A 23,946-nucleotide genomic window follows, 5' to 3' on the forward strand; every position below is an offset into this window, starting at 1 on the left:
AAAACTCAAGCTCTGAGTCAGCTCCTATTTTTTTTAACTAAAGTGTCTACTTTCCCCCCCAGGCCTACAACAGGAGGGCAGAGCTTTGCCGATACTCTCAGCATCCCAAAGAGCCCGGAGCAGCTGAGCGGGCCTTGCCCACCTCCCTGCCTGCTCCCGTCCCTCCCCGCGCAGCCCTCGCTGCCCGGTTCCCACACTCCCAACACCTCCGGATGCTCCAAGGCTCCCGGTTCCCGTTTGCCCCCTCGGTCCCGGCTTCTCCCGGCACGGCTCTCAGACAGCTGTGATGTATCGGTGACAAGCTCCCTTTGTGCCCTGCTCTTGCACAACAATAGATACTCCTGTCTGTTTATACAAGTTTGAATTTGTCCCTATAAATACGGTGTGGAAGAAACAGTAGACTATAGATTGCACGCTGACAGCTGAAAGATTAAGGGAATCCATTAACTAAACCAACTGCCTGGAAATCTTATGCAGAACATACACCTGAAAGCTATTATTGCTGTCCTGTCATACTACTTTATCTCTTTATTTAGGACCCTTTTTGTTTGGTTGAGGGTTTGGTGTTGTGTGGTGTTTTTTTTTTTTTTTTTTCTCTAATAATGTAAACTTGTTCTGGAGTAACAGAGGAGCCCTTGATTAAGTATCTAAGTATTTGCTGCTGAAGAATTTATGAACTCTGAGCCAGCACTGTCCTTGCCAGATCCCATGGAGTGTAAGGGGAGGGGGCACTTGCCTGTCTCTGGGTTTGTGCTGTAAATGGCCTTGGATCAGGTTTCCTTGCAATGAACTGTTTGCATTGCTCTCATGGGCGACTCCGTCTCACTTAAATATCTGGCTGCACTTAACCTTTTTTCACCTGAATTCTCTCCATCACTCCAGTGCTCCCTGCCCCTACCTCTCCCGCCAGCTCCCGCTTTACAATAGCAGCCCACCCTCAAGTTTACAAGTGCAGGCAGTCGCCCGGCTCTCCCGGAGCCGTGCTGGATCCTGGCTGTGATACTGTTGAAGTTTTTTTTTTTCTATTCTGGCCTATTCAGGTCTCCACACAATGCTCGTCTCCATAGTATCTGTGCAAGCTCCTTGTTCTCCACCGAGCACCACGCCTGCTCCTCTCTGGTTGTCCTCCCCTCCTCTCTCCGTGGCTGCAGGGGGGTTTAAGGGGAGGGGGGGGGGGTTCTTTATGCACCTTGCTGTGAGCTAGTATTAAAAGAAGGCAAAAGCGGAGCCGTGCGGCTCTTCTAAAGTCAAAGTCTTTGAGTCTGAAGAGGACTGCTCTCTTGTTAACACAGACCTGGCCCGTGGTCGCGCCGGGCGGCAGGTTGATGTCCAACACGAGAGGTTCAGCTGGAGGCGTTTGCAGAAATCACTGATCTGCTTTTGGAAGCTGTTTGCCTGGGAAAAAACCCTCAGGTCGAACCCTTGCTGTTCCCCCTTTTCCTCACCCGTGCTTTCCCACTTCCCCCCTCCCTCCGCCGAGCCTCGCCGGTGACACACCAGCGTACTGTGATTTGATTTTGCAGTTATTCAGCTGATATTTGCACCTGTGCGCTCAGGCTGTGCTACGCACCTCGGATGGTGCTTCTGAGCGTACGAGGGCTTCTACCGTCATTACGGGTGGTTTTTTCCTTTGTTTGAAATCCCAGGGGAGGGCAGCAGTTGGAAAAAAGTAAATATCATGGTTAGTGAAAATGCAATCTGCACAAGTGTCAAACATTTCCACGACCGAGGCTGCAACGGCAGCAGTTTTCTGTGGCACTCAGCTCTCCCCGGGGCAGGAGGGCGAACGTCCCCTCTGCCAGACCCCCCTTTCTCCGGTGATGTGTGAGTGATTAATGCTGTCCCGAGTGAAGAATAAAGTTTCAGTCGCTGCTATTGTCAGGGGAACAGGAGCAGTTCCCGTCCCGGCTGTACAGATAGTAACCATGGCATCTGCTGCTCCGCAAATACAGCCTGGTGAAAGGGCTAGCGCTGGTTTGATGGGTTACGGGACGGGGGGTAAATCACATTCAAGCCCATCCCCGCATCGAGGATGTTACTGTGTTACTGAGACGTGAGGAATTTGGAAAGAGGTTTGTAAAAGTTAGCGCAGCTGCTCTGCTTCAAACTTGCCCAAGTCGGGGTATTTTAATTTCTCTCTTCCTCTAATAAATACCTGTAGGATTTTCCCACCTTCTGAACTAATCGCTTTGCTCGTAACATGTCAGTGGAACAAAACCGGCTGCTTGTGAGCATCAGGAGAGCCAAGACAGAAGAGGAGCTGAGGTCTGTGGGAACACCAGCGTTTGTCCAGATTCCCACCCGATGCCACAGCTGGGCCCAATCCTGCGTCTCTGCAGCGAGGATCTTCTTTGAGCACGATCTCCCAGCCCGGAGGAGTCGCGGTGTGCACGATCCTCACAGGGCAGTCTCGTGCACCAGCTCTGGGGAGCTGGGAGCAACTGGGAAGCTGCAAGAAGGAGTTTAGGGATGTCAAGTTAGGAGCAAGGGATGGAAGGATGTGGGTGAAACAGCTGCAGTTGTGGAAAACACAGAAGAAAACCCACCCATTTCAGGAGGGTCTAAAATGCAAGAAGGATCCCCCTCTGCACGAGGGGCTGAAAAGGTCCTGGAGTATCTCTGCTAAGTGCTGTGGAGAACTTTAAGCAACACATGATGAACATCCATGGGTACACCATCAGTGGCTGCGGCTTGAAAGTTGTCTGTGGGGCTTTTACCAAAGGGTGGGTGTGTTTGAAGGCCGAGGTGCTGTTGGAAGTTTGTTGCTGAGCTCCGGGAGCACCTCAGCCTTGTGGCCACGCTCTCCAGCATGGAGATGCCCCAGTGAAGGAGCTGTGGTGGTCCTCCCTCCAGACCAGCCAGCGGCTGAGCCGTGGCCCTCCCTGGGAGGCGTTTGCCACCAGAGAGAAGAAAGGAAGAGCTGGAGATGGAGAGATGGGCACCGCGCTTTCGCAGGACCCGCCAGGTCCATGTGAATCAGCTGGTGATTGTGTCGGAGAAGGCTCCACGCGGTTCGAGCTCATTTGGGCTGTGCTGGGGGGAGATGGCAGAGGTCGGGAGAGCTGGTGTTGCCAGGCAACGCTCCCCGTATATTAGGAAGATAAATCCTATAATAATGGAAAGAACGGATACTTTCTGTGCCTGTTGTTTATTTCTTTCTTCCTCGGTGGTTCTGCTAGCTCGGATCCCAGCTGCGGCATCAGGGAGCAAAATGACCTTTTAATGCCCTGAAGGACCAAGGAGTTTTATTCTCCCTGATGAAAACAGTGTGATACGGGGCTTTTCAGTTCTGCTGGGACTGGGGCTGTGTCACCGCGGGTACAGCCCCGGGCAGGAGGGGAGGCAGGAGGGCTGACAGAGACAGGCACGCCTGGTTTTTTGGAGGAAAAGGGATTGTGGGAAAGGCCAGTTTCTTATCTCCAGCCACATCCCACTCATGTACTACTTACTTTTTACAAGCATTTGTGTGTTTGCTCTTTACCTATCTCAAAGGAAGTGTGTTTCGGTCCCTCTGCCGAAGTGGCTGCCAAAGCTGGTACTTGGCTTTACGTGGGTCAGGGTTCCTCGGCAGCCAACTCGCAGCACCAGGTGACTGATCCGATCAGTTGTGATTCCAGCTAAAACACAGCTTGAATAGTGAGCACCCGCGGCGAGCTGTTTGCAATCAAGCCAAAAAAAAAAAAAAAAAAAAAAAGAAAAATCTCCCTTCAAAGATGTTTAAATACTTCCAAACAACAAGAAAAACTGGAGGAAATTGCAATGATTAAAGCGAACAGAATCATAGGCTTAATTTCTCACATATATCATTTGCTCCGACTTGTTCAGCAGGCTCTGCTATTTTCCATTAGTGCACTTCAGGGCTGCAACTGGGATGAGGAGGAGAAGTGACAAAGTGTGATGAGACTCCAGCTTGAGAAGCATTCGCTGAGCACGCAGTCTGCTTTAGCTAACGCCTTCAGACACACAGCGGCCTTGCACCCAGGCCTTGGGCCAACAACCTTCCTGTTAGTCCTCCTGCCGTCACTGGGAGGAGATGGCGGGGAAATCCCAATGGCTGGAGGCTTCTCTCGTCCCACCACCACTCCTCTCCCCAGTCCATCAGGCAGAGGAACCAGCACAGAAACGCCGGGCTGCAGCCACGGGATGCCAGTGGTGCCACTTAGCCTATAGCCCAGGCACTTCGTTGTTTCTGTATGCAATTAGCTTACAGCAGCATGGTAAATATTTCATACCTTATAGCAAAGGTTGTTTAATTTTTCATTATTTTAAAGCTGCTCATGAATGTTTTACGGAGATGATCTCCTCTGGTGGAGAGGGCAATGGGAAAGTGCAAGGAAAGTTTCCTGCAAAACAGTTTTGGGGACAGTACCCGAGTCACCCAGTGCCTATGGTAGCTGTTAATTTAGTCTGCTAATGAGTACAACTGAAGTAGGATGTTGAGCAAAGCATATTTACTGAATATGTTGCCACGTGAAATAAATGCCTGTAATATGCCTCTACAATCCTATTTATTACAACAGTAATTAAATCGTCTTTTATTCCATAGACTCAGCTAAACTGACTCAAAAGAAGACAACTCCCCCAGCTCTTATATCATGGTCCCTTCTGCTTTTGGGTACTGACTTCAAGTGCCAACATTGCTGGGATCTGCAAAAAAGCCCTTGCAAAAAGCTTTTTTTACAAAAACCTATTGCTGCTACTTGTTGTGTGATGGCCTTTATGAAATATCATTTATGTCACCTGCTCCTGACCAAGGCCAGGAGTGACCCCTCAGAGCATCTGTTCTACCCCAGGCTTTGAGAAGCAGCTGGATCTCTCTCTGCTGTCTAAAGTTAGGTGGCTATTCTCAAGTTAGGTGACGTGAGATTCTTTGCCGGTATCATGATATGAAGTGACACCAAATTTCATTTCACATGACATGAATGTCCACTGGATGAGACACAGATAGAGCCAAAAAGAAAGTGGCTTCTTTTATGCTTGATCTGGTGCAGACCCTCCAGAAACGTCCTTTGGGGATCAGCTAACCCCGTGCTCTCTTCTCTCAGATATTGCATTAGTGATCTTCCTGCAGATGTTTCTGGGATGACCACCTTGTTTCTTCTCTATTTCTCTTTCTACAGGAAAAGAAAGCAAAGCACATCTTTGCTTGTGACATTTGCCACCCTGGCTTTTAATTCTGCGTACCTTGGGATTCCCCTTTGACTCAGATACTCGCCTGCCTCCTTGCAGAGCAAAGTGAGGGCAAAGTCGGTTGTCTGAACCCAAATTAAGTCTTCAGGAAAGAACTTGGGACTTCAATCACAGCCAGTAACTCAACCATGCAGGATACACTCACACGGCAGTGTCGCTTAGATGTCTGCTCCTGCTCACCCCCTCCTGCCCAGATCCTTTGGCAGTTTAATAGAAATAGATTTCCCAATGCCTTAATCGTCTGTGAGCTGGATCAGCTCCTTCTACTTGTGTTTTGTCGATCTGTTATCTGCACACAGCCAGGCTTGAATGCACAGCGTCATGGCAGGTAGTTGTTTTTTTGGAAGACTTTCCTGGAAAAATCTTTCCGGTCTTCCTTCGCCACCGTTTTGCCCCAGCTCTGCAAAGAGAAAGGATGCTGAGGGCGTCCTCCCCAAACCCTGCCCTTGCTCTGTGCTCCCTCTCCTTGCCTGCCTGAGGGGCAGCACTCACTGGAGTGCTCTCAGCTGCACACCTCTGAAAATCCTTTTCTTCTACAGCAAGGGAGGGATACACACAATAAAGGGCACAAAAAGGAAGGAATACACATGATAAAGGGCACAAAAAGGAAGGAATAGATATGATAAAGAGCAATCACTAAGACCGCCCAACTAGGGAAGTGCCTGGAATCTGCTTATTAGAGTCTATATCTTTTCTTGTTCGGCTTCAGTTGTTTCAGACCTGCCCAAGTGGATTCTCTGTATTTCATCTCACACCTGCTCCAAGCGCACAGGGCAGGGTTTATCCCACGGGCAGCTGGCTGTGGTGTGGGAGTCTCTGGTCGGGCTGGGTTTTCCCATTCTACTCCAGCAGTTTGGACACCCAGGGGTAACGGCCTTACTGATCTTAGTCTGGCTGCGGTACAAACCAGGGATTCCGATCTGCTGTTACCGTATCCTTGGTGCAAGCTATGGTTTTAGCAAAGAAATGTGAGCAAAATCCCGTTGGAAATATTATCAAGTAAGTGCTGCAGCTGTGATGCACTTTTCTGACCTTCCCCTGGGCCCTTGGAAACAGCATTTGGTTGCCCTGTAACAGAAGGACTTTGGAGACAGTCTTGTGGTGGCCTCTCCCGGAGACCTCGAATCTCACATGGGATAAAGGTGACAGCCGGAGGGACTGAGGCAACACCTCCCCTCCTGCACCCCCGACCTGAGCCCCTCAGGATCATCCTCTGAAATACAGCATCCCCCTGAGTCGCCTTGGGGGCAGAGAAGAGATTCTTTGAGATGCTCACCATCTGGCACCCCCGCCATACCCAAACACCACGCGCCTGCGCTCACAGGGACAGCCCCATCTGCGGGCCTCCATTTCACGGGCAGGCAACTTCACACTCCCACTTTTATGTTTCCACAACGGCCATTTATGTCCCACTCAAAGAAGCTGGGGTGTAAATTGCGCTCATTCTTAGATTTCCACTCCTTTCCCTGGGGTAGGAGCAGGTAAGGAGCCCCAGAGCCCTGATGCGCTCAGAGGTGCTGCTGCGCTTGGCAGGGAGGTTCTGCTGTTCTCCTGGAGCTAATCTGGGGGTTTGGGATTTCAGGGACAGTCAGGACAGCCAGGTCAGCACCCAGGGTGGCACAAGCACCCGGGGATGGACAAGGTGAAGAGTGTCAGTCTGTCCTAACAGCCCTTCATCCAAACGGAGCTGAGTCAGGTGTGGATGGCAGAGACATTGGTGCTTTGGGGACACTGTGACCAGAAATTCATAAATAATGAAATGGCCGCGTTCCACCTGTTTTTCTACTTGCAACCTGCATTATGTGTAGTTTTCATGAATACATTAATTAGGGGTTATGAGTCTCTGAACAATATTAACAAATCATCACTATGCATTTGCCCATACTTCCTCTAAGCGTCCAGTTTTGAAAATCTGATTAGGATTGGTTAATTTTAATCAGGCAGGCGAGGAACATGCTATACCTCTCCTTCCTCGCTGGCTAAGAGATGCAGGCACACATGCTTGAATTCAAATTCAGCTCTCCGTAGCCATTTCCTGGAGACTCCTAAGAATCAGGGGTGTGAATTTGGGCTCACCAGACCATCTCCTGGGAGGGCAGGGGCATGTCATCCAAGAATCCTAGGGAGAAGTTTTGGAAGCATTCAGCTCATGCTGGTCTTGAGCAGCCAGCGATGAAAAAGGAGACTAAGACAACAAACACAAGGACAAAATCCTCTCCTGGGCAGCGAGTCAGATGTAGCCGATGATCTAGTGCAAGCTGGTATCTCTAACAAACAGCTCCAGCACCAGGGAGAGGCTTCCCACCATGTGTCTTCCATAGGTGCTTGTTGCAAATCGCCTTTATCTAAAATGGCATCACAGAGTCCATCTGACGAGGTACAAGCACACAGATCCAGACCAGATTTTTTACTTCACCTCCCTTGACTGAAAATATGCTACTACCAAAGTGTCAGACAGGGAAGAGACTCCCCTTTGTCTCTTCATTCACCGGGAAGAATCCATCATCCAACACTTTTCACCTGCCTCAGTCGCAGGTAAATCCCAGACCAGATTTTTTTACACTCAAACCCTTCACGCTTCCTCTCACCTCCCTCAGTGGGACAAATAAAGCCCAATAATATGTAAAACCCCTGATTTCTCGAATTCCTTCCACTCTAAGATGTCTTCTGGCAAGGAGCCTCCCGCAGAAGGGATGAGCCCCGTCTGTGCCAAGATGCAACTCAACCCCTCGCTTTCAGCTCTGTGTCGGATTTTTATCATAACTTCTCTTTGAATACATATATGTATTAAAAAAAAAAAAAAAAAAAAAAAAAAAAAAGGACATTCAATTTAAAAACAACAGCTTTGAAATGTGAGCTGGGCTTGGGCATTGCACCGCAGGCTGCTGCCGAGTGGCCTCGCTGAGCTCCCGGCGTCCCCCCGGCCGCCCCGCCGAGAAAGGCTTTTGTCTTCCCAGCACGCTGGGGCTGAGCGACGGAGGGCCGCTTCCCAGAGAGAAGGCAGCTTGTTTGCAAGAAAAAGGGGAGTTTTCTTTGGCTTTTCTGAAAAATAATCTGCCTTTTTTTTTTTTTTTTTTTTATATCTGCATAAATGCTGCAATTCTTCGTAGGTTGGTTTTTTGTTGTTTTTTTTTTTTTTCCCCCTCTCTCCGTTAACAAATGCTCCAGTGTCTTTACCAGGATAAAAGGGTGGGTGAGGGAGAGGCGCCACCCCCCTCCTCCCCAAACCAAACCAGCAGCATATTTGCACTATTTAATTTAATAGGGAATTAATATCATTAGCAGATTAAATATGCCAGCAGCCCTAGCACTCAGCATTCCTTCCAGCGAAGCAGACGGGTGTGTGCGTATCTATCACACGCTGACAGTGAAGTGGGAAGGAGCCAGGCTGGGCAACGTGACACGCGCTGACACGGTGGAGTCCGGTGTCCTGTTGCAACCCTGCATCCGTGCAAGGATGTGTACAACCCGGGGACAAGGTCAAACCGCTCTTCACGGGCTGGCTGGTGCCCTCCCAGGGTGACCATGGGACAGAGGCTGGATGGAGACTTGGGCAAAATGGCTTTGGGTGCATTGCTTTTGCCAAGCCTCGGTTTCCTCATCTGTAAAATGGGCACAGAGATGTTGGTCCAGCATCTGCTGAAATCTTCTGATGAGAACTGATCCAGGAGAGCAAGACAGCAATGATGTTGTCTGTGAGAGCCCAGGAATCAGTGGGCAAGTGCTGGAAGAGGGGACCGGGGTGGAACACGGAGACTCTCACTCCCGTTAACGCTGCCCCATCCAGGTGACCATGGCAGCAGCGTGACCGTGTCCCGGTGATGTGACTCCATGTCTCCCAGGCAGTGGGAAGCAGTTTTTTCTCTGCAGTCTCCTACTTCGCTGGCCCTTACCGCTCCTTTTCTGAGGACAAACTCAAGCCTGTGACAACCTCCCCCCCCATCACTGGTGGAAAACGCAGCTGCTTGCTCCCCTCTGCTCACTTCTCCAGAGCCATTGCCAAGCGTGGGGCATCCTCCCACCTCGCTGGCCCCTGTGGCAGGTCCTTCCCTTCGCCCCTGCAGTGGCAAAGGGCTCCCACCCCCTGCCTCCAGCACCCCCCATGCCAGACTGGACAGAGACTGGGCAGGGAGAAGGGGTGGGGGTTGTGGGTGAGGTGCTTTTTGCCATCAGGAGAAGTGGGATTGCATGGAAAACGTAGGAAAAAGGAAATTCTGCACATCGAGAGGTGCCTCTGTGTACAGGTGCCGCCTGGGGGCTGCACCAGGGAGCGGTGGGGCATGACAGAAGTACAAGAGGACCTGGAAGGGACAGGGAGGCTGCAGGAGAAGGATGAGCAGGAGGTGACGCGAAGGAAGCATGGTGTGAGTGAGAGGCTCTGAAGTGTAGGGAGAGAGAAAGGAAGGGAAAGAGGCCAATAGGAGCATCACCAGGGCCAGTCAAACATTTCATTTCTGGCAGCTGTGCTCCAAAATGTTCAAGGAGCCAAGAGAAAAAGAAATAAAGAAAAACCACTTCAATAAACACTAAAAATTACAAGAGCCTTTTATTTTAATATGATTTGCACAGTATTTTTGTTAGCAATTGACAGGATTCCCTCCCTCTCTGGCGAGGCACCTGGGAGGAGAGGAGGGATGAATAGAGGAAGGACTAAATGAACAATGGGGGGACGCTGGCCCGCACCGCTGGCAGGGCTCCACCGGCTCCGCTGGGCTGAGCCAGCAGAGGATTTGGCCCATTGCTGACAGTGTGCAGAGAGATGAAGGAGCAGAGAAGAGCATGGGGGGTATCTGGGGTTCCTGTCCAGGGAAGATGCTCTTCGCTGTGAGTGCCGTGACACCTCTGCAATCCCAGCCCCGTTTCACAGCCTCTTTGAGTGACGCTGGGGAAGGAGCAACCCCTGGTACCCGGGATATTGCTCTTGGTTTCCATCGACACGTGAAAGAGAGGGGGGAAACCATCTGGTCTCCAGCAGATGTAGCAACCCATTGCCTCACTTTGTGGGCCACAGTGGTGCCCGGCACTCCTCAGGCCACCAACAGCCGGGACCCCGTGCTTTGGGGTCTTTCCCCATGGAGCCACCATCCCACCAAAGCTCTTCCCTCAAAGGGATGATGAGGGTGAAACAGTAGAACAGGCTTCTCGGAGTGGGGGTAGATGCCCCCTCCCTGGAAACATTCAAGGTCACATTGGACAGGACACAGAGCAACCTGATCTCACTGAAGATGTCCCTGCTCATTGCGGGGGGTTGGACTCAATGACTTTTAAAAGTCCCTTCCAACCCTTCTGTGATTCTATGAAAGCTGCCCAGCAGCCAAATTCCTGCTGGCGTCAGCAATCTCCCAGACCTGCAGGTCCGGACTACAAGAGATGCCTCACACCCAGCTGCATCCCTCCAGGAAGGTTTGCTCCCGCTCCGCAGCCTGCCCACAGGAGGGGTGCGCAGGGCCCTGGGGTGGGTGCTGAGGACGGAGGGCTCGGCGCAGCCCACAGCACCCTGACACCTCCGACGCTTCAGCCGGGCGCCACGTGCACTCCTCCCGCCTGCATCCCCCTTCCCGGAGTCCTCAGCCGTCCTGTTTTACATTACGTACATTAACTTTTGGACTCTTAATCCCCTTCATTGAATAAATCACTCCTTCTAGCCTGATAACTTTTCTTCCCCCTAAGCTATCATCCTGGTGTTTCATTCCGTGCAGGATTTGAGACTCTCCCTGCTGTCTGCAATCAAGCTGCATTCTTTCAGCAATTATTTTGTGTCACTGCTCTCCCCTCTAAAATTTCTGGGGCTAGCATCTTTTTTCGCTTGCAGGCTTCCTGTTGCTGCTTATCTCCAGTGTCTCCAGCCAAGAGGTCCTTTCATTCCACCTCTGCTGTCTGACACTAGCCTTCGATATGGAACTTGGTCAAAAATGCTTTCTCAACACATGTTTGTCAGGACGGAGAGCTTGCATCTGTGCTTGGCGGGGCAGTGTCATGTTCCCTGTCAGTGGGGGGACATCAGGGGAGCGGGGCTGAGCTAATGGACTGGATCAGGTTCTCTTTGCTGACAAAGATAACAGAAGGAAGCTGTACATGTGTGAGAGAGAATTGGGAGGGGTGGTGGAAAGGAGAGGGGGTGAGTGCTGGGGGAATTCTTCAGGGAAAGGGCAAAGATGCACAAAGGAGCCTTTGGTTCCTCAGGCTGTAGGGCCAAAGCCAAACTTGTTGCGATCCCTTTGAACCGCATCGCCCCGTTCAACCCCACGTCAGGGGAGATGACGTCTGCGCGGCTGCCAGTGTCGGAGGCCTTTCGTCTCCTGATGGAGGAGAGTCAGGAGGAAAGAGGGCCTCAGCCTGCTCTCCCTGCCCCAGCTGATGGCCGGAGGGACACCCTAGGTGGGGTTATTCAGGAGGCTCCGCCAGCGTGACAGCCGGGCTGGGTGACAGAGACCTGGAAGGCGCTGGCTGCGTCGCTCCTGGCGTGCGGGCTGCGGTACGAGGGATCAGATGTCGTGATACAGAGAATAAGGTGATTTACTCAGAGGTCAGGGAAGAGATCGTCCTCCACAGTGCACGATTTATCCATTTATTTATTGCAGGCTTCTCAGTGCTGGGCAAGGCTTCCACGGGGCCTTGGCAGGAGTTGATGGGGCCAGGGGGCCGATGTGATGGGGCAGAGGTGGTGCCCGCTCAGCCCATCCATCCCCTCTGCGATGTGCCTGTCACCGTGGCACTCGCCCAGCGACTCACCGTGGCAAGAGATCCTGAACAGGATGCTGGTTTAAAAAAAAAAAAAATTAACTCCAAGGACAAACACTTCCATTTTCCTTTGGTTATGTTTTGGGGTTGGACCCATCCGCTCTCTCAGAAGGAATTTTGATAGTAATTGTCTTCCTAAGCCACGCAGGGTGCTGGTTTCCCTGCCACAGCCCTTTCCACGCAGACGCTCGCAGCGAGATGGACCCTCTCAAGCACCTGCACTACGGCTACTCCAGCCTGGTTTGGGGTTGGTTTTTTTACTCTTCCAGATGGTGGTGAAGGAAGAGTGAGGCTAATTTTACAGTGATTTGCTATTTTGAACACCGGGTGGATGGTTAGATGCCAACGGGGATGGGGGACATCAGCAGATGTGGACGGGTCGTAGGGTACAGGTGGGTCTGGTTTCTGCTGCTGGGATGGTCCGGAGGCGGGTGGAGGGACCATCCCCATGATGCTGGCAGCTGTGTTGTGAGGATGAAGTGTATGATGAAGCTCACTGTACCCCCAGGAACTGGGACAGAGAGGAGGGAGCTGGATGGGGGGATGGAGAGATGTCTCAGAGAGGGCTGCAGGGGCACCAGCAGCCCCCAGCACGACTGTGCCCCAGCCGCTGCTCCCAGGAGCAGGTCTGAAGTACCTTGATCTTGGGGCTGGAGCAAGAGGCTGGGGCATGAAATGGAGAAGGCTGAGTGCAATGACCAGAGGCAGGTGATGAGTCTCTAGGCTCACATGACATTGCCCAAGGAAGAGATTTCTAGGGAAAAGATCCCTGCAGCTACAAACTTGGCGGGTTTTTGGCTGGTCCTGAGGGGCCCCGTGCCGGACACCGGCAGCCGTCCAGCCTGGGGAGCACCAACAGCATCTGATGCTGAAGTTCAGGTCCTGTCCGGGGGGCAGGAGACCAAGTGGGGGTCAGAAGGTGCTGGACTCTGCCTGTCTCACAGCTATGGCTCATTAAAGGATAAACTGAGATTTGTGACTCCTTCCAAGAAGGGCAGGGGCTCTCACCCCGGCTTGGGGCTCACTCGGTACAGGCTGCAGCTAAAACCCAAAGGGTTTTGGTGTGCAGGGGGCGGCTGAGCTTGCTGCAAGGAGCCCCGGCTTAGCACAAGCACCCCTTAAACCAGTGTGGGGGAAGGGGATGACTAGCAGCCTTGGTGCTTGAATAAATCTGTCTCTCCCAAACTACCGAGCACCAGAGTTAAATGCAGGAGGATGAAAATCTCCTCCGGAAGAAGCACCTGGCAGCAGAGTAAAACCCACTCTCCAGCAGATTTACTGTGCACGGTGGTTATTTGTTTAAGATGTGTCCTGAGTACTCCCCCCATATTGTGAAGCCCACTTAAGTAAACACTTCACCTGAAGCATTAAGTGGTTACCACCGTGCGCGGTATTTCTTGGGCGAGAGTCCCCGCGGCTCCGCAGCCTCCCGCTCCCCTTCCGCTCGCGCCCGCTCGCACACACGCACGGCTGGGTAATGCAGCCATTAAATTCAGCCACATTCCTGAGACTACCCAGATAACAAGACGTATAAAAAAAAGGAGCCTCTTTGTTCAGCCATTTCTCTGCTGCAGTGTGTGAATAAAACCATCTCAGACAAGTGCCTGGCAGAAGAATTAAACCTGAAAGGAGGAAAAACATTTCCCATGAGCTCTCAGTCTCCCAGTGCTGTGCCTTGATAAATGCTGTGTAACACCAGTGTCGGGTGCTGTGATGCTTCTGCTGCTCTCGGGCAGCCCTCTGCTGTCACCGTGTGTGCCCATGTCCCGGCTCCTGCCTCTCTGGAGGGGAACGGATGGAGCCAAGGGAGTGTTAGGAGCTGCAGAGCAGCCCTGTCCAGGCATGTCGTGCCTGCAAGGATCTCCAAGCCCTGTGCTGGCTCCAGGGTCTGCAGAAATCCACGGCACTGGGGCAATTAGGTGAGGTGAGTATGTGACACAAATCTGGTTCTGTCTCATCAAGTTAAGGGAAACTTTTCAGCTCACCTGGTGGGGGTTTGACCTTTGAACCAAAGCTCTTCCCTGGAGGCCCAGCCCTGGGATGCCAACGATGCAGCGGAGCTGTACCAGGATCTCCATGGGGCTGTCCTGCTGCTCTCCCCATCACCCACCACCTCGTCTGGGTCCAGCCATCCCTGGGAGCCAGGAGGAATTTGCCCACCTCAGCTTTTACCTGGTGGCTTTCACCTGCCCACTGCGGGTCCAGCGGCTGCAGCACAGGGGCTGCCGGCCTGCCAGGAAAGGTTTAGGATGCACCGAAGCAGGTGGGTGCTGGAGGGGATCCCCCTCTGCCCTGCTGCCAGCCCTGGTCCAAGCACTGCTCCTGCTCCTGGGGATGCTGCTGCGGAGCTGGGGCCGTTTAAATAATTCAGGGAAGTGCTTTTGTGGGGGTCTGCAGCCTCGGGACCTGGCAGGGGGCAGTTTGGGATGATGAGGCACCCCCTTGCCCTCACCGAGGGATGACACGGGTGCCCACCGTGGGCACGGGCGGCAGTGGCTCACCCTCGTGCTCCCAGTGCGGGTGCGGGCACCGCACTCCCATGGCAAATCCTCTTGGCTGCTCCGGCCCATTCCGAGCCAGCGACCAAGGCTTTCAGCAGCCAGCCCCAGCCAAACCGTGCTGACACCGTCTATGCTCTTCGTTACAGTAATGGTGCAGAAAATCCCTGCGGAAAAAAGGTAAGATATGAGCTTTCCCTACTGGACCTTTAAATAAACAACTGCACGGAGCCAGGGCCAGGAGCAGTAACGAAAGTAAAGGGAAGTTGGAACGAAACCCTCCTCTCTATCCTCCTCTGCTTTTTTTCACTGATGACATTTGCTCTGTTTAATAAAAGGAGAATTTATGTTTGACTCCCATAATGGTGCCTTTTAATCTCCGAGACCTCGATACTTCAGGATTGCGTGCGCGCGTGTGCACCCGAAAAAGAGAGTTTGAGTCCCAGGCAGGGGGAGGAGGGGGCAGGAGGGGCAGCAGAGGGGCTGGGGGGGGTTGGGGCTGTGAAGCCCAGCATCACAAACAGCTTTAGGAGCTGGTTTAACCCCTGGCAGCCAGTGGCCTGCGCTGCTAATGACAGGGGGCTGGGAGGGCTCAGCGGGGATCTCTGTGTTTGAGCATCGCAGATGGCTCCAGAGAGCTGCTACTGCTGAGGGGTAGCTGGGGCCGCCCCGCAGCCTCTCTGCGAAGCGGTTATCGCTTCTGGAGGGAGGAAGCGACAGAAGCCCCTGGAAATAAAACACTGAAGTTTCCATTAGCGACATCTCCGAGTTAGTCGGCGTTGATCGGCTCCAGATGGGATGTCAGGCTCCAATTATTGCTTGTCGCCCAGGGGAGGGCAGGGGGCTGGGGCATGCTGAGGATGGTCTCGGGGCTTGTGGGGAGTCCGAGCTGGGCTGGTGGATGAAGGGGTGCTGCAGGTGGAGGGCAGGCGGGTGGTTGTGGGGTGGTAGGGCGGTGGGACAGTGGGATGGTGGGACAGTGGGTAGTGGGATGGTGAGATGCTGGAGTGGCGGGACAATGAAATGGTGGGACAGTGGGATGGTGGGGGGGTGGGATGGCAGGGTGGTGGCACGGGGAGCAGCTCCCAGGTGCCTGCACAGGCCAGGTGATGGGACAGAGGAGAGGAATGGCAGAGCCAGGTGGCACACAGCAGCGTGCCAGCCCTCCCTCAGGGCTCTCCACAGCTTTCCCTAAATAAAAATTAAAGAAACCCCCAATTTATCAACGATGCCCATCCCCAGGATGTAAATCCATCCCTGTTTAAAGACTAAGAAATGGAGTAGGCAGGGAATTATCAGCCTGGGACCACACCACGAGGCAAGAGCAGCCTGAAACCACTGCCAGCCCCTCCCCGCTCCCACCAGCCCGTCCCCTGCCCAGGGGTCTCCACAGAGGCACGCTTTGGTCTGGGGCTCGATCTCCTCCCCGCTTGCCCTGGACGAGGCCTTGTCCCGCCGGTGAGCGGGGCCATGGGGTGGGCTGGCAGCCACCAGCGCTGGGGGGGTCCCAGCTCCCGGAACGCCGGGGGCTCCGGGGCTCCCCCCCCCCCCCCGCTGATTAATGGCTCGTTACGCAGAGCTGGAGCTCCCTGTGGAAAAAGAGCATTTCCGTTTACCCAATTAGAGCTAAAGACATTATCTCATTTATTCTGGAGGTGGCAACATGTAAGAATTAATTTTTCGGGGTATTTCCCGGGACATTTTTCTCCCAAGGCTGCTTTTGGAGCTGCTCTTGTCAGCCAGGATGTATGGTCTCCGGCGCACATTGCTTTGGAGGGTCTGGCATTTCTTGTGTAGGTCCCACGCATGGTGTTTTCTTTGGCTCTGCAAACCGTCCCTTTCAAGTGGATCGCGGCTGAAGAATGACAGGGGGCCAGTGACAAATTTTAAACATTATTTAGAAATCAGGGCAGAAAGCAAAAAGGTCAGGCCCTAAGGCCGGCGATGAGGGAAGCAGCGAAGGGGGGGCTGTGCGTGTTTCTTCTCACATGTGCTCAGGGGCTGAAAACCGGGAAGAAAAATCACACCCAAGTTCCTCAGCTCCCTCCGGAGCCTCTAATGGGGTAAATTAATGAGCTGGAAAGTCACGTCAGAGACAGGCACAGGGGGACCCGACAGTGCCGGCGGCTGCAGGGTGATGAGTTGTGGTCACCTTCGAGGGACGGGCTGGCATAGGGGAGATGGGGGTGCACACATGCCATCTGTGCCCAGCCCTGTGCATGGGGCCAAGGGGATTTTTCTGGCTCCTGCCTTCTCCCCCTGCCCAATCTGCTCTGCCTGGCTACCAGGAGGGGTCTGAGGTGGGCAGGCAAGGGGTGAAGGGGTGGTTGAGGAGCTGCAAACCTGACACGGGTGGGAGACGGGAAAGAGCACGAGGTCTGAGCACGCAAGGAAGGGCTCAGCTCCCCAGCCTCCACCAGCTTTCACTTCAGCTGCCTTTCCCGCAGCCTACCCCGACTTCTGGGTTTGTCGTGACATACCCTGGCTGGCAGCACCCTCCTGGCCGGGCTGCCCTGTCCTGCTTCAGCTGCACCACCCGGCCCTGGGTACCGCCATGCCGAGGAGCCCTCAGCCCAGGCTGCCAACACCCATCCTGACCCCCAGCACCCTCCATGTTCTTTCAAAAACCCCACTGGTTGGGGATATAGAACCCCCAAAAAATAACCCCACTGCCAGGGATATGGAACCCCATCAGAAGCCTGGTCAGACAGCACACATTACACCTCGCTTTTGCCCATGGCTGGCAGCAGGGCCGTGAAGGTGACCCATAGTCCCCAGCCCGCTGCATCCCTGTGTCAGCAGAAGAGATGTGGGGTGCGCAGCGTGGCCCAGCGTGGGGTGCACACTGCCGGCTGCTCCGCAGCAGGGCTGCCACAGAAGGGCCGGTTATCATGTGAATATGAACTGGCCATATCATATGGTTATCAGCCATATAAAAAATAAATCAGTTTGGATCACCATCGAATTTTTGTTTTCTTTGTGCTTGGTGTTTTCCAGTTTTTTCATCTTTTTAAATTGTTTTTCTTCCATCTGAGATGCTCCCTGAAATTTTGCTTGAAAAATGTGACCCGCAAGGCAGAGAGTCAGAGGCTTTGCTCGGCCCACGCAAGGCAAAAGCTTCCAGGTTTTCTGCAATGCTGAGCTTTTCTCATAAAGGGCAAATTAAGCTGTAGGACTCTTTTTTTTTCCCACTCTCATCTACCCTCAGTTTTTTGTTGTTGTTGTTTTTCTGGACATAGTCCCCTCTCCAAACACCAGTTTCCGGCTGATTTTCCATTCATTAAATTTCAAACGCGCTGGCTCTGCCCTTGCCTTCAGCAGGTGCCAGATCTGCTGAGCTGGCAGCCCCAGCATCGCTGGGCCGAGCGGAGCTCCCCGCCAGCAGCCTGCCTCGCTGCGCCGAGATGCTCCCCGGAGCGTGGCCGTCCCCCCTCGCAGGAGCCTGCACCCGGAGGCCCCCGGGGACGTGCATCCTCCCGGGGGCCAGAGGCACCTTCTCCCCGGCAGCGGGCAAGCGGTTCCCGGGCGGCGCAGCGCAGGCGGGGTGCTGACCCCGGGGTGCCCCCGTGCTGCGGGGTGTCACGCCAGCCTCACCGCTGCCAGGACTTGACTGGCAGCAGCCGGGCAGGGTTCACCTTTGAAAGGGCTGCTAATAAATAACCAGCTCCAGCCTCTGCTCAGGCTCCTGGGAAAGTTAAAACAAACTTCGTGGTGCCCGGTGAACCAATCCCCCCTCTCGCATACACGCGCTCCCTTCCCTGCTGCCTTCACCAGCGTTTCTGCTTTTCATGACATGCCCTTCTTCCCACTGACCAAACAAAGCAGCTCCTCCAAGAACTCCTCCTAAATCTAACGAACCCATCTGCATCCAAGGGCCATGGTTTATACCCACCCGTTTCCATCCCTGTTGGCTTTATCTCCCTTTCTACCCACCGGGTACCAAATGAGCCGCCTCCTTTTTGGATTCACCTCCCCTGGACTGGGAGGGCCGCACTTTTCCTACAGTGCCGGCAGTCAGGATTAAAAATGTTTTCCTTGATACCTTTAATTCAGAGCACACAGACAAAGCCGGTCTGATGAGCCCAGATGAGGCATTCAGGAGGGCTCTGAGGATCCCAGTGAAAACACTGTACTGAAAATTTCCATGCTCTCCACCTCCTGATGGAAAGATGAGCGGAGTAAAAAGGAGGTAGGTTGTTTCAGCTTCCCCTGAACAAAAGACCAGTGGAGAAGGTCAGTGTTTCTAATGCCTTTTTTCTGGCAAAGTCCTGGCCCTAGTCCATTCAATGTGCTTTCCTCCCTTGTAGCAATGAGAAACCTGCACAAGACAGTCTGTGTTTCCCCACAAAAACGGGCACCATGGCTTGTCCCCAGCTCCTGCCCCCCACCCAGCCTCAGTGCCTCAGTCCCCCTCCTCCTCCCTGCACCCCAAACCTCGCTGGCTCCCTGCACCTTACGTCTGACAGGTGAAACCCAGACCTGACAGTGATATTGAGTGTTGGGGCGGTGGCGAGTTGATTAGGGGAATGAAAGTCTTGGCCAGAGATCACTTCAGATGCTCAGGCTGTTTCGCATCACATACACCGGGCTACCAGGAACAATTCCAGCCCTGTGGGCTGCGGCTGCCCCGCAGTGGTACCCCAGTGGGTACCCCCAGGACAGGGGCGAGCATCCACTCACAGCCACAGCAGGTACATGCGTGGAGAAACGGCAATGCAGAACGAACCGGGAGCAGGGCTGCGCGTACAAATGCTTCCACAGACACATTTCTAGGTAATAATCCCCCCCGTCCCCTCCCCGCTGTTTTCTTTCCTTGATCAAAGCCCAGACGTGAGGGAAGTCCATCTGTGAAAGATTGAGCCATGCGTTTTTCACGAAGGTATATGGGCTGGCAGCGAAATTTCTCTGACAAGTCCAACAGGGAAAAATGGCAAAATGAAAGCCTGTAAGATGTGCGCATTTCCCAGATGACTGGTGATGTGTGTGGGTAACATATGGGCAGTCTGTGCCCACTGTCCCACAAAACATGCTGATTTTACACTTGGATTTCTCAGATTCCCTGACAGCTTTGCAGACCGACTCCGACAGCCTGCTATTAAATGCCGTTGGGTTCTCTGGCTGCCTGTGCCTGGCGCAGCGCTGGCCAAGGGGCAGGGGACGTCCCTGACCACGGGGCTGCGGCCGCAGCCGGTGAACGGTGCCCGCTCCGGCCAGGCGCCCGGCTGGCCGAGAGGCGTGCAAACGCTTGAGCCACGTCGCCAGCCGCAGGCATCAAACCCAGGCTTGAAACAGCTTGCAGAAATGCGAGCTTTGCTTCTTGCTGTCAAGTATTTCTATTTTTCATGAATTTTGCAGCTCTTGCTGGGACTGAAATAGCACAAAAGTTGCTGCTTCCCCTCCAACTGCCAGGCTGGCTCTGCGGGCTGCCAGTCAGCTCCGGGACCAGAGCGGGTTGCTCTGTGCTGAGCTGCTCCCAGTCCCACCCTGGCGTTTGGTGCTGGGAGAACTAGAGAATAAAGATACTGCCACACAGTAGGACATGGGTGTCTCTTTGTCACCTGCTGGGTGGCTGGGACCCAGCCCTGACGTGGTCCAGGAACACCTCCACACCTTGTGCCTTGTTTTTTTCTTTTTCCAGGATGACAAGAGCAGGAAAATGGTGTTGCTGGGTCAGTCTGTGGGCCCCCTTCACCCACCCCCAGTCTGCCACACAGCCCAAGGGCCGATTCGGAGATATCACGTAAGAAATCAGGCTGAATAGGACGGGCTTTGCTCTTTCACAGTCTGATCTAGGGGCTCCCCGAGCAGAGAGAGCATCCAGGTTGGTCCAGCCTGGGATAGACTTCTCCATGAGTTTGCATAGCACCTATCTGAGCCCATCTATAGCCACATGACTGCTAAACCCTGTGGCAATAAATCCCAAAGAATAATCTTGCCTTTGTGAGAAAAGTCAATTTACTAGCCGCAATGGACTCTGGGGAAAGCTGGGGTTTCCAGCTCGGTCCTGACAGAGGGAAAAGGTGAGTGTTGTGCATTTCCCTTGCTGTCCTCGTACAACAGTTTCTTCCTCTGCAAATCGAGATTTGCTAATTGCTTCTAACCCAGGAAAGGCAAAATAAAGAAATGGGGCAGGTGGGTTTTAATTCCCACCCCCCAAACCTGTGCTCTATAGGGACCCGTTAGGTTTTATGTAGAAAACCCTTAGGTTACCTTCACGGAAGGGAGGGAAAGTAAAATGAAACAAACTCCCCAAACTCATAGTCCAGCTCAGAGACTAAGCTGGGATCATCTCCCCGCAGCTGGCTCTGGCCTTAGGAAGAGCCATCCAGGCTGAGCGCTCGCTCAGTGCCTCGGTGCCTGCTTGCTTTTAAAACCTTGGAGTTTTGATTCACAGCGTCTGAAGGGACTCCAGCGACAGATCACAGTGTCTCTGTTTGGCGATGCTCCTCGGTTGATGGGGTCTGTGATCTTCACCTCTGTGACCGTAAAACATGCAGGTCTTGGAAGCGTGAAGCAGTTCTGCCTGGTGATATCAAAGTTTGGCATGATCAAGGGAAGTGTTGATTCTCCTCCGATTGCTTGGGAGCTCAGAAGCAAAAACCTTGCAGTCAAATTACTGAGAAAGTGTCTTGCAGAGGCACTCTCAAATGGTTCCCCTGAGTGCATCCATCAGAGAATGAAAATTTTGAGAATGGGGACATAATAGTCACATACTCTAGTCTTACATTAACTCGCTAATTCTGGGTATTTGCAGGGCCCTAAGTGGAACTAATGCATGTTCTCCCTATATTTATTATTATCTGCATTGTTAAAATATGTACACTAATCCTATGAGTAAGCCTAATTGGGGCTGGCTTTGTAAAGGTTCTGCTCAGCTGCAAGTCTCATTTGCTTGTGCAGTCTCAAACCGGGTAAAGCGGAGGGTGAACTCAGCTGAGGGGCCTCGCAAGTGCCCATTTCTCCACTGAGGCACCCAAGTGTCATCGCTGGGCTTACAAATTTATCCTGTGGCTACCCACAGCCTGGTCTCAAATGTCAACGCTCCCGTGGCTTGGTGTCCAAGGATGCCTTAGACCATCTTGTAGCAGTTCTGGACTCTGTGCCCATGGACCGACATGGGGGACGTGTCTGAGTGGTGTCACGTGCTTCTGGAAAGCTTCTCTCACTTCTCATCCCTCTCCTGACTGAGCTGCTGCGGAGGTGCTGAGCCTGGGAGAAGAGGTGCTGCACGTCTGCGGGGAAGAATGGGCTCCGTTGCCATCCGTGTGATAAGAGGCTGGACATTTTCTCAGTGATCAGCGTGCAATGTGTGTGGTGCAGCCCCATGCTGTGTATTCCAACTCTATTTCTATATAAAAATATGTTTTTAATACTTCAATGATGGTATCTAATATTCAATAATTATTGTGGCTCAGTTTTTAAGATGCACTTTAGATTTCCCAGGCCAGTTATTGAATGTGAGCGAGATGCAAACCAAACATTAAAAACATATTTATGGAGGGGTTAGCAGCAGCTACATAATGTTACACACAGAGCAGGCCACAGAATCAACTAGCCATGTGGGACACCTGGGGGAGGATTTGTTGTAAAAGCAATTGGCACATCATTAGCCTAGAATGCAAATCCTGTTTGAAGTGAAGCCCACAATCAGGCAGACTCTTCCCATCCTGGATCCTAAGGGCAGGTGCCATCTCTGAGCAGGACACGTGAAGCTGAAGCTGAGAAGATGGAGCTGAGAAGTGGGACTGAGCTGTTGGCTCCCTTCCTGGTATGTGGAGAGGCAGGTAAAAGCCCCTGGGAGGGTCTGGAGGTGCTACGTAGCCCTGATGCTTCACCTTGGCCTCCAAGACGCAGTATGGTGCTTCAGAGCTATGGAGGAGTATGGAGGAGAAGGCAGCGGGTGTAAAATGGTGCATGAGGTATTCTGAATAATTTTGGTCTTCACAGAGCTGAGCACTAACAGTGGACTTTGAACAGGTAGAATTTGGAAATTCAGGCATAAATTTAGCGCCTAGAGTCCACTGTTGAGCTGTAAAGCCAAAATATGGATCCACCATGCTGGACAGGAGAGCAGAGGCACAGCACCGGCCATGAGGACAGGTATTGTTCAACCTCTCACTCCCTAAAACCTTCCTTTCTCCTGGCCCCAGAGCTGTGCTCAGTCACCCCGGGACTGCAGCCGCCTGGAAGGCACCCAGCGTATCTGCAGTCACACTGGTTTCTCTGCTGGAGCACGAAACTCTTGGGGCAGGAAGGGAAAGGTAACATGGCAGAACTCTCTTCCCCCCTGGACCTTCTCCTTTTCCCTGGTCGGTGTGGCCTGGCTGAAGGCTGGTGTGAGAAAGGACCCCAAGGATGCGCCAGCCCACCCGTCCTGTGACCAGGGGGCTCTGGGGCTCAGCAGACCACGACCCATGGCAGAGGCTTGGAAAGCTGCTGTCCCTGGGGGTTGAATGCCAGCTGCAGCACAGCGGTACGGCTCCTCTTGGGGTTTCCTGTCACAAGTGGGAGCCTTTCCCCAGGGCCACCTTCTCGGCAGCCATGTATGCCAGAGCTGCTCAAATCTGCCGAGCGGGCACAGCCAGGAGGCCGTGCGAGGCAGGGAGCAACCTCTCATCTGGCAGGGCTCGTGACTCAGGTGTGAGCTGAAATCCTATTGATTTCTAATCAGTGAGCTCATATTCCCGTGGCTGCAGTGGGAGAGGGTCAGCAGCAGAGAGGAGGGTGGAAGAAATCAGCAGTTCGGGTGGTCCTGGGGTGGGACTGATGGAGCCGCTGACAGAGGCTGAGTTATGGCTCCGCATGCACGGCGCTCGGGAGATGGTTTGGGAGGGCTTGTGGAGCCTCGCTTATTATCTGGCTGAGTCCCGTTCTGGGGAAACCACCGAGAGAAGAACGAGTGAGCCATAAAACATGTTGTTGTCTTTTAATGAACGGGACTCACAGGGGACTAGGACTATTTTTTACCCCGTCGTTATTCTTTCCTCAGCTCAGAGAAAGTTGCTGAGTGTTGTGTCTGCCAACTGCAGGCCAGATGCTACAGAAGACCCAGGCAGTTGTGTCCTGTCCAGCCTGGCCCGGACCAGCCTCGCCGTGAAGTTCCCATCTGCTCCCACCCTGCCTCAGACCCACCAGTCAGGGCTGTGGTCACACAGATGTAGGCAATGGCAAGACCAACCATCAGGGCTTTGATGTTCAAGAGATGTTCTCAGGAGAGCTGGTCTGTAAGAGGCCCCGGCCCCACGAGGAACCCTAGTAACGCTACTGCTGAAGGAAAAGCAGTAATTAATCCTGAAATCCAAGCTGTGGAAGTTTTTGAAAGAAAAACGAGTATGTGCTCACTTTCCTGAGTGTGAGGAAAGCGAATTGCATGGAGAGCACAGGGATGTCATTGTTTTCTTCTTCATGCAAAGCTGGCCTGCAAGATCGCTCTAGGGTGCCTGTGGGAACGGGCACCTTGCTAATGACTCCAGGAACCCAGCGTGGGACCTTTCTGTAGGATCTGGAGAGCTCACAC

This window comes from Athene noctua, chromosome 11, assembly GCF_965140245.1.
Source record: "Athene noctua chromosome 11, bAthNoc1.hap1.1, whole genome shotgun sequence".
Taxonomy (NCBI): Eukaryota; Metazoa; Chordata; class Aves; order Strigiformes; family Strigidae; genus Athene; species Athene noctua.